Genomic DNA, 11,612 nt, shown 5'->3' on the forward strand with positions numbered 1-11,612 from the left:
TTGAAAGTGCCCAGGCCAGTCACGGGGCCTCTGGGTATCAGTTCCTCAAATCTGGGAAGTGGGAACAATGGCAGTGACCTTTCAGAACAAATGGAGGGTCAAAGAGACAGTGGGGATGAACCGGCCCAACCTTCACACGTCAGATGCTGGGATCGACCTTTTCAATCTGCGGGCCTGGTGTTAGGAGCACTGTGTTCCAGCAAGCCTCGCGAATGGGCATAGACAGCAACACCCAAGCCTGTGGCATGACTTCCCGATGCCAGGCACTGCCCTCGGCTGGTGTGCGTGGCTGTCCTGTGTGTGGGGAGACTAGGGACACTGTCTCCACCTCCCAGTGCAGAGACAGAGCTAAGGCAGCAGCACCCCGTGCAGCCCCTTACCCTGGTCCACTGGCTGCTCATGGCTCAGCCTCTGGTTCCACCTCTGGAAATTCAGCATCATTATTGCACATTTACAGTTGTGGAAAGTTGAAAAGGAAAATCCAGGTTTTGAAAGAGCCGAGTGATGTTCATGCCTCCATTAAGATCATTGACATGGGCAGTTGTGGCAGTCTCAGGGAAAGGCAGGACTGTCTTATTTAAACATGGACACGTGGCATCGACAGAGGCAGAGGAGCACAGCACCAGGGCGTCCCTCCCACCACCTCGTCCCCTTTGCTCCCCTGCCTCTGCTGTACTGATCTGGACCACGCTTGTGATGCAGATACAAGAAGCATAGCAATGCTCACAGTGGTAGGTTCCTCTCAGCACCTGGCCCTGGGCTCTGGAAGAGCAGGGACGTAGGCCGCCTGGGGTCAGTGTTGTCCTGCTCCAGACCTTGGCAGTGGACGGACAGCCTTAGCCGCTAGCGTTCTCTGCGGACAGCAGAGGGACAGTACAGAGGAGGGCCAGACTCTGTCTCTGGGGACTTACCTGGGACAGCTGGGAGCAGAAGCCACAAGAGAGCACAGCCCAGAACCAGAGGTGTGGCCATGTCCTTGGGCCCAAGTGAGCAGTGGCTTGGCTTGTCCAGGGAAGCCAGTGGCGCAAACTGTGAAGTAAGGTGAGAGACGGGGCTGGTAAGACGGAGCCAGAACCTCAAACCCAGAGGCGCGAGCATCAAGCCTGAGGCTGGGACAGAACCTGGGGGCCATGATGGACCCAGAGTGACATTTCTCTGGATTTTCTAAGCCAATGGGAGCGGGAGAGTGGCAGGGGGGGTGGGGAGTGAGAGGAGGGAGCCTGTCCCATGAACGGGTGTTACTGGAGCTTCAGAATTAAACAGTGCGCCAGCACCCAGCTTTCCCTCTTCCTAGCAGTGCAGATTTGGACAAGCTGCTGGCACAGCATTGCCAGAGTTAGCAAATAAAAATATGGAATGCCCAGTTATAGATTCAGTATATATAAATGTGCTCCAAATACCATAAAGATTCATTACAATCTGTAGTTCAGATTTAACTATGTCCTGTTATTTTAGCTGGCATCCTTTTTTATACCTCTGGGTATCCATTGTTATCTTTGGTCAAAAGAGGATGAAGAATAAAAACTTTTCAGTTGACTGAAAGCCCAAACACAGTTAAGATTGGCTTAAAACACAATAGGGGAATTTATTGTCTCCTTTCATGTGAAAGCCCTCATAATACGTGGCTATATACAATAGCTTGACAATGTCCCCACCCCCCAACCCAGTTCTCCTATTTGCTTCCTGGGGTGTCTGCTTCATCTTCATCAAGGTTTCCTCTTCACTAAAAAAACTGCTGTACACCAGCATCAGGAGCTAATACTTCCTCCTTCATGTTGAACAATAAGAAAGAACATACCCTCTAGTGTCTCAGAAGTGCTGGGATGCCTCCTCTCCCTATTCGCCCGAACATTCCCTCTGTCCCATGGCCTTGATTGTGCAGCGAGTCTATCCCCTACCCAATCCTGATGGCTGGGTAATGCGGTGCTGAGAGGCTACACAGCCTGGATTCGCCCCAGGAGCTGAGTGCAGCTGGCATCCCTAAGGCATCAGGGCTGGTTTAGGGAAGAGGTGAAGCTGGTAGGGGCCAGAGCACTGGGAGAATAGGATGCCCACTGCAGGTTCATCTAAGGGAAAGGTAAGTGAGGCCGACCCCCAGGAGTCTGTGTGTGAGTGTGAGTGTGAGCAATGTTAGTTCCTCCCCTTGGACACGTTGCTTGTCCTTTACTCCCCAGCCCCGACCCTTCTCCAGGCCAGCTGTATGGTCCAATCTCCATTCTGCTATCAGAAAGCAGAAGAGGACTCCTTGGGGGACAGTGAGCTGGGCCTCTGTCTTGGCTGTGCCATTTGCTTGTTCCCTGGGCAAGTCTCTGGCCCTCACTTCCCCCACCATACCAGGGAGTGTTGTGTGTGTGTGTGTGTGTGTGTGTGTGTGTGTAAGTGTGGCATGATTGTAAGAATGAAAAGGCCCCAGGACCCTGGCCCCTGCTTTGGGGAGACCATGGGTGGAAGAGCAGCATGGTGGGCTCTGCTCACCAGCCAGTGGACAGCAGCTCCCTGGCAGAGGGGACCCAGCCTTTGCCTTGCCCTCCCTGCCTCTCTTGGCAGCAGTGTTTATGGGCAGGCCACATTCCAGCTATGTTCAGCACAATGAGGGAATGGCTCCTGGGCCTGCTGGGCAGCACCATGAAAGGCTGTCTTAGAAAGCGTGCTGAACTGCTTTAGCTGGGAGCAGCTCTGACTAACACGGGCTACAGAGCCAATGGGCTCAGCATGCGGGCTGCTGGGGACACCGGGTCTCCCTGGACTCAGGCCAGGATGCCCTGTGATGATCATCACCCATCATAGGCATTATTCATTATGACAGCTAGCAGTTAGTGGGTGCTGATTGTGGGCCCCGTACATTAACCTGAAAGTACCCCATGGTGACTATTACAGTGGAGCCGAGAGCCACCTCCAGTCACACAGTTTAACATGGTGGGGCTGGGGTTTCAAACCCAGGTCTGTTCACTGCCACCTCATCTCTCCAGTGTGGGACTATTGTTCTGGTTGTCCTGGGTAGGCCTAGGCACGTGTTCACCCTACCCATCTCTCACAGGGCCCCTGAGCTGTACCCTGTGTGAGCACAGGTAACGAGCATCCCATCGCAGGGCGGGCATCTGGGCCCTGGCAGGCAGAGGGGAGCCTGGTCCCAGGAAAGGTGCCTGGGTGTTGCCCCACTGGGGCTTGCCCACTTGGTACTAGGAGCTGCCTGGGGATCCTTCCTCAGGATGCCTCTTGGATGGAATGCTCAGTGTCCCTGCTCCCTGGTCGCACCCTGTGGCCCAGTGTCCCCCGCCCCATGACAGAGCAGGCAGGAACACAAGGACTCTGCCCTGGGCTGAACGTTATTATTAGTCAGATCCAGGCTCCCTGGCTCCTTGGTGCCTCTGGGATGATGTGCTTATGTTATTTCCCTGGGCCGGAAGAGAGCCTGAAGCAGCCTCAGGAAATGATTCCCCTGTGAGACTGGCCTCTGTCAGGGAGGGTATGGGTCAGGGATGCTCTCCGATGCTGGCCTGGCGAGCGACTTGGTGCAGAGCGCCCCCTGGCCGGCACAAGTAGGCACTGCCTCTCATGCCCCTGGATCTCTGTCTCCCTGGCAGCCCCACCTGTGCATTCCTGCCAGCCTCTGGATGCACAAACTCGAACTCGCCCCACTCTCACCTGTAGCTCCCCCTTCCCTGGAGCCACGTGTGGCTGGCAGTGTATGTGGGGTTCCTGGGGCTTTCTACACCGAGCCTTTTCCTGAGTAGCTGAATTCTACAACCTTGGTCTGGGTGTGTGTGTTCAATATGCGGAGGACATTAGGGCTGGAGAAGCCAGCCCGGAGGAGGCTCAGGTTGCAGAGAGGGAATCTTAGGCACTTCTCAAGGGTCCAGCGCCACCCACATCTCCCTACTTTGTGGGCTGGGAAATTGCAGTTAGAAAGGTTCAGCAAATTTCCCAAGGGGACAGATTACAAAGGGGCGTTGCTGGGATCTGAAACCAAGGCCAGCTGATTCAAGCCCCATGAAAGCACAGGCCAAGGAAGGAAGCAGGCAGGTGGCCCTCATCAACCTGGCTCCCCAGTGGGGTTCTGGTAGGCAGAGAGCCCCCTTCTCTGAGGATTGGTTGGCCTCCCTCTCACCTAGGCTCAGTGTAGCCATTTGCCCTGTCATCCCTGACTAAGGCAAGCATGACTGGCTATGCACTGGTAGATTCAGAACCCAGCTAGAGCTGGGGTTGGGGTGGAGGCTCGGTCAGTTCAGCCTTGTAGAGGTGATGATGGCCAGGGCAGTCCCATCATCCGCCCTAAGCAGTGCAGTTACCTCCCATCAGCCCTCGGAGGCCCCTGGGAGTAGGCCAGGGCAGGCTGTGGTAGAGAGAAGTTGCTGGACCAGGTAAGAGATCGTCCTGCTGCATGGCTGGAATGCAGGGCTAATGAGAAGCAAGGTATGGTGTGCTGTTCTTTGATGCTGTCGGTCTCCACTCTGCTGTGTGCTCAGTGGGAAGCAGCTGACAGGCCTGCTCCGCATATGTGGAGGAGGGTGAACTCTCCACCCACGCTTCTTGAGGGAGGCGGAAAAGCCACAGCAGGGCATTGGAGTCAGGCCAAGTTGAATTTGACTCTTGCCCTGGACACAACTGTCTGAACCCTGTTTCCCTCCTACTTATAAAATGAGGCTAATAATGCTGCTGACTCGAGGAGTTTGTTGCAGGACTAAATGAGGTAAGTCATGCAAAGAATGCACCTGTCCCCGTGGCCACGATGAGCGACAGCACTGCTCAGAAAGCGCCTGCCCAACCCCCCTCGTCCACTTTCAGCAGTGGTGTTAGCTGGGGCAGTGTTTGGTTCTCACATTGGGTTTCCTGGACATTTTTAGAATGTTTGCATTTTAATTTACACAATGCATTAAATAGTAAGCCCTTTTTATAACTTGGGACAACTGCTTTACAATTAAACACTCCTAGGCCGTGTGAGTGGCTGAGTCGCATTTGCTTTTAAAATAACATCGGCAGAAAATGGCAGAGAGCAAGTCTGTCTTTGATGTTTAGTGTGTTGGGCCCTGGTGCAGGGGTTCTCTGGGGGGAGCTGGCAGTCAGACTGTGGTTGACACTTGGGTCTTCTCAGCTGTCAGGGTGGTAACCTCAACTCTAGTCAGTGATCTGCCACCATCAGCAGGCTGCCTGGCTTCCCTGAAATTAAAGTTCTGTAGGTGAACAGGGGGCTTGGGAGCCCCGAGAAATCAGGGTGGTCGTAGCAATCCTCCAGAGCCTCAGCTCAGGGAACCTCAGCAGTCATGAAGTGCTTGGGGAAGTTTCTGCTTGCTTATACACAGCGATGCTGTTTTGTTTTTTCCTAGTTGTCACACGTTACAAGTGTTGCAGGGATAGGCACTGTTTTATGTGTGAAACTAAGTCGTTGCTGGAGCCCAGGAATTATTCCTCTGTCTTTTTTGTTTGTTTTTATTTTTTAATTTTAATTTATTGTGTTTACATAGATTCAAGCATCCCATCGAATACATCTCCCTCCCCCCACCCCTGTGTTCCCCTTAGTAACCCTTTTGCCCCCTCTCCCCGAAGCCCTCCCTCCTTCCCACCAGGATTTGCTGCTCTCTTTGTCTCTGTGTTATGTAGATATAATTTCACTAATCCCTTTACCCTCTCTGATCCCATCCTCTCTTCCCCTTTTCCTCTGGTCCCTTTGACCTGCCTCTGTCTCTATTCTGTTCCATAGTTAGGGCTTCATATCATTGGGTGGAAGACACATGGAACTAATTAGTATGGGTACTGAGTTAAATCCTGGCTGTCATTGGCCACTGTGGCCAACAGGTGAAGCACTCAGCACGCTGCTTGGGCATTAATGGGTTCTCCAGCAGGGCACCTTAATCAGTGTGGGGCAGGTCTTGAGGAAGAGAGACTCTGTTGGCCTAAGGGGGCTCAGGGGAGTCACCTGTACAGCACCCACAGGAAACATAGTTCTGGGGGCTGTGCAGCTGCGGTGAGAGTGACGTCAGTGCCTCACTTGCCTCCCCCTAGCCCCAGCCCCAGCCCCAGCCCCAGCCCCAGCCCCAGCCCTAGCTGCGCTGAGATGTGTCTGTGAGGAGGGACACAAGCTTTGGGAAACAGCCCCCTTATATCTGGTGGGAGAGGGCTATGCTTGGACCACAGGCCCTCGTCAGGTAAGGCTCACATAGCCGAGGCAGGAAGGCTCTGCTTCTGCCCCAGAGGGTGTGGCCAGGATAATTCTGTGTACTTTCTGGGAGGAGATTAAGAGGAATGGATAAGATGCTAGCCCATTCTCAACCCAAATCTAAGTTAGGAAGCATGTGAGCATGGTGGTCAGCCACAGAGAGGCCAGCAGAGTGTGAGAGTCAAGCAGAGTGTGGCCATGGGAGCTCCTGTCCTGTCTGCAGCTCCAGCTTTCTCAAGCTTCTGTGACTCCTGCATGTGGCAGCTCCCACTGAGCCTTAGCCACCTCAGTAAAACAGTGGGGCACCTGCACAGGTGGTCTCTGCCAGGGCCCCAGTCCTCTGCCACCAGTGACACGGACTGTGGAAGTTGGAGGAAAGGAGCTGAATGATGAAGAAGGCAGAGGATGCCAGGTGTGCAGGTAGATGAAGCAATCAGCAAATATTCTGGTCAACCCCAATAGTCATTGTGCATAAAAGAAACAAGAGGAATGAATCAAAGTAGGATCACGAAGAACAAAGAAAAATTGATATTATACGTGACACAACTAGATACTGAACACAATAACATGGAAGAGAAGAGTTGGGAGAAATAAAGAATCCAGGTCCTTGGATACTTGGGGATTTAACTCTGGATAAACACTGTCCAACAGAATATCATGCTATATATAATAATCAGTATTAACTGTAGGAGATGACTCTGCATGTAAATGGCAGTTAACTGCAGAGCGAGGGTTAATTGGAGACAGGAGATCTTGGAGTGTGTTGGCCATGGAGAGACAATGGCCTGGGTTACTCAAGTGCATGTACACAGGATTCTTGGAGGAATGCCTGCAGGAACCAGATGTCCTTTGTGATTGATAAGCCCTGGGACTCTGACTCCTCTTGTGTCCTTGTTCATGAAAAGAAACAGTAGACATGCAGGGCTGGGGATGAAATGGATGGGAAAAGAGGCTTGTGTAACTTTCTAGTTTTAACTGCTGAGCTATGGTTTTTGGAACTCAATAAATATGTAGTGGCGCTGTTTCTCAGGGCTGATTCTGCATAAGAGTTTCAGCCCTCTGCCCAGTTATTTAAAATCTGGTATGTCTTTTGCCTTGTGAGTTTGAACCGTGAAGAAATTCATAACAATTAACCAATGTCATCTCAATAAATTCAATTAAAATACGAGAGTACTTTGTCTTGTGAGTCCTTCCGCACTCCATCCTCCTTTGCCATTGCAGACCTTTATCCTCTCCCCTTTATGTTATTGTTGTTGCAGATTATTCTTATTTATTTGTAAGCTTGTTGGAGCTTTTACTTGTAGTTTTGTTCTTTGTGTCCAGTAGAATGACCCCTTGAGTATTTCCTTCATTAAGGGTTTTCTGGTGATAAATTCCCTCAGCTTCTGTAAAAGTTTTTATTTCTCCTTCATAGTTGAAAGACAACATTGATGGATATAGTATTTTTAGCTGGTAACTTCTCTCTCTCAGTACTTTGAATATTTGGGCCACTCTCTTCTGGCTTGTAGAGTTTCTGCTGAGAAGTCTGGTGATAACTTAATGGGCCTTCCTTTATTTACTATGTTCTTCTTTTCCCTAACTGCCTTGAAGCTTCTTTCCTTGTCATTAATTTTTGAAAATTTTATTACAATGTGCCTTGAAGAAGGCCTGTTTGGGTTGAGGTAACTCAGTGTTCTGCTTGCTTCTTGAATTCAAGGATCTAACATTCCATAACCTTGGGAAATTCTTATCAATTATTTGTTTGAATAGGCTCTCCACTCCCTTTCCCCCCTCTTCTTTTTCTGAAATACACATTAATATTATATTGCTCTTTCTGATGGAGTTAGACAATTTTCATAAAGCTCTCTCATTTTTTAAAGTTCTTGAGTCTCTCTCTTCTTCCCTCTGTAGCATCTCTAGTTTCCTGTATTTGATGTCACTGATTCTCTCCTCTATCTGGCCTGTTTTATTAGCTAAACTTGCTAACTCATTTTTAAATTCATGTATTGAGTCCTTCATCTCTGTTTTCAAAGTTTCAGTCTTCTTGGTGAGGTATATGTTTTGTTTTCTGAGCTCATTAAGTTGCCTGTCAGTGTGTTTTTGCATTTCATTGAGTATTTTCAGAACTTCAATTTTGAATTCTCTATCATTTAACTCCCAAGTTTTCCATGTGATTGAGAATGCTTTCTAAAGATTTTTCATTTTCTTTCTGAACTGTGTCTCCTTGTTGGGTAGTCATGATATACCTTTTTTTATATTTTGAGGGCATTTGAGAGTGGTGTTAATAAATCAAGCAAAACCAAAAAATAAAAATAAAAATAAATAAAAATAAAATAAAACAAAAAATTAAGTAAAACCCCCTCAAAATCCAAAAACAACCTCCCCAAAATAATAAAAACCAAATAAAACAACAACAATAAACTAAAGTAGGCCCTGGCTGGTTGGCTCAGTGGTAGAGCATTGACCTGGCATACAGGAGTCCCGGGTTCAATTCCCAGCCAGGGCACATAGGAGAAGCACCTATCTGCTTCTCCACCCCTCCCCCTCTTCTTCCTCTCTGTCTCTCTCTTTCCCTCCCACAGCCAAGGCTCCATTGGAGCAAAGTTGGCCTCAGCGCTGAGGATGGCTCCATGGCCTCTTCCTCGGGCACTAGAATGGCTCTGGTTGCAACAGAGCAACGCCTCAGATGGGCAGAGCATCGCCTCCTGGTGGGCGTGCCGGGTGGGGATCCCGGTCGGGCGCATGCGGGAGTCTGTCTGACTGCCTCCCTGTTTCCAACTTCAGGAAAAAAAAAACCTAAAGTAAAAGAAATAATTAGAAGAAAATATTAGAGGACGTTTTCTTATCTTTTTCCAATAGGTGGCACTGAATTATAAGTTTTAGCTGAACTCTACTGAAAAACTGCTGTTGTACAAGTGATGGTAGGGGTGCAGTCACGATGATGGGTGGGTCTTTTGAAGGCTTATGGCTTTATCAATGGCAATTTCAGGCCTCAGGGTGGTCCTTTCTGTGTCCCAACAGAGAAGGGGACCAGACATAGAGCACCTCTGTTATTCAGCTGTGGGGTATGTCTCTGCCACTCTCTGTACTCACGAGGAGAGTGAGGAAGTTTCTGGGAGGCTGGGGAGTGCACTTGGTATTTTTTTGTCTCTGTCTGAGTGGGGGCTGTGGCAGACCATGGGAACACTGGCAGTGACCCCATGCTTTGCAGCTTTGGTACAGTATCACACCAAATTCCCCCCAATCTCTCCACTCCTCTTAGCAGACACTCTGAGCTTCTTTTCTGCCCAGAGTCCACCACAAGTGTTTCTTACACTATGCTTCCCATTTTTTACCCGTTCCACATTTAGTCAACTGGATGCGCAGATCTTTCAAGCTTGCCTGTAAGCTCATCTGGGTTTTTTTCTCTGCATTATACCTATGCAATTTGTTTTAATTTCAAGGGAAAGATCAAGGGAATCTCTCACACTGTTATTACTCTGATATCATCCAGGACAAAATTTAAGAAGTGAAAAAACTCAGTAATTAAGATAAATAGGGATTTTAAGATGGCAGTAGAGTAGGCTGACACACAAACTCCCACCTCATGGGACCAAACTGGATTAAAAATTAATTTAAGAACAATCATCACAAAAAACAAACTTTGAACTAAAAGAATAGGACTCAAAAACCAAGGAGTACCAAAGAAACTACACTGAACCTTGTAGAAACTGTGGGGATGCAGTGGGTACTCCCCTGCTCCCAGGAGCAAGGGGCATCTGAAGGTCCAGAGGGTTTCTTATTGCAGGGAGAGAGACCCTGAGAGATGGGGGTCCTCAGTCCCAGGATCGGAGCCCCAGCCTAGAAACCTGGAGACTTGAGAGACAGCCTGACAGCACTGAGTGGGGAGAAGAGCAGAATTTCTGTCTGTGGGTAATGGCTGGTGAAGAAGTTGCCTCCATAAAGGGCCAGCACAGAAAATATTGGTCACAACCAGTTGCCTGGGACTCCGGGGGCAAGGAGAGCTGAGAGGACTGGTTTTGCATGAGGAAAGTAGGGAGATTGAGGCATGGGGCACACATGGTGACAGGGAGAAGAATACCTGAGCTTAGTCATTCTCCAGTGCTGAGGTAGCCATAGCTGGGGGGAGGGTAGCTCCCTCTATCCAACACAAGCCTAGCATGAAGCCAGTTGACCCACCTCCAAAAAGCTCTCCAGCTCCAATCAGCATGAAAGGCTGTTCCAAAAGGAGGAAGTAAAGAGGAGGGGCAGTGACTCAAATTTCTGGGAAGACCTGAGCTATACCATCCCCTGCTGATACAAAGAATGCGCCCCACCCTCAGAGAGTAACTGGGCATACCACAGCTTTTAATTCTCAGAGGTCACACCCACCACATTTCAGGATAGAGTTTAAACTGAGGCCAAAGAACAAGATATGCCCACTACCAACCCTCCCTAACACAGAAGTTCCCTGCTGGGCTCAGCAAACAAACAGCAGGGAAATTAAGACTTTTAAGTGGCTCTGCTTGTTAAGAGGAATTAAAATCTGAGCAACCAGCAGAGGCTGAGAGATAAAGTCCTGGAAGAGAGGCTGCATTCCATATACCAACCTCAGCTTCCCTAACTGAACAAGCTTGCAAATTGCACACACACACAAAATGGGAAGACAGAGAAATGTAATTTATGTGAATCAACAAGGAAAATCCCCAGAAAAAGAACTGAATGAGATGGAAGTAACCAAATTAAAGGATGCAGAGTTCAAAATAATGATTTTAAGAATGCTTAGGGATCTTAGAACAACAATGGAGGGGCAGTTTGAAAACCTAAATAAAGAAATAGCAAGTATAAAAAAGAATCAGTTGGAGACGACAAATACAATATCAGAAATAAAGACCACAATGGAAGGAATTAAAAACAGGATAGATAGAGCAGAGGATTGAATCAGCAAGTTAGAGTACAACTGGAATGAAGGCATGAAAGCAGAGAAGAAAAGAGAAAAGAGACTCAAAAAGTCAGAGGAAACTCTTAGCGGGCTCTGTGACAACATGAAGAGAAATAACATCCGCATCATAGGGGTTCCTGAAGAAGAAGAAAAAGAACAAGGGATAGAGACTTTGTTCAATCATATCATAACTGAAAACTTCTCTAAATTAATGCAAGAGAAACTCTCACAAATCCAAGAAGCACAGAGGACTCCATTAAAGAGAAACCCAAAGAAACCTACACCAAGACACATCATAATTAAAATACCAAAGCTAAGCGATAAAGAGAAAATATTAAAAGCTGCAAGAGAAAAAAAAATTATCACCTACAAAGGAGCCCCCATAAGGATGACATCTGACTTCTCAACAGAAACACTTGAGGCCAGAAGGGAATGGCAAGAAATATTCAAAGTAATGCAGAACAAGAACCTACAACCAAGACTACTTTATCCAGCAAGGCTATCGTTTAAAATCAAAGGAGAAATAAAAAGCTTCCCAGACAAAAAACAACTCAAGGA

Source organism: Saccopteryx bilineata, chromosome 9 (genome assembly GCF_036850765.1).
Source record: "Saccopteryx bilineata isolate mSacBil1 chromosome 9, mSacBil1_pri_phased_curated, whole genome shotgun sequence".
NCBI classification, from domain to species: Eukaryota; Metazoa; Chordata; class Mammalia; order Chiroptera; family Emballonuridae; genus Saccopteryx; species Saccopteryx bilineata.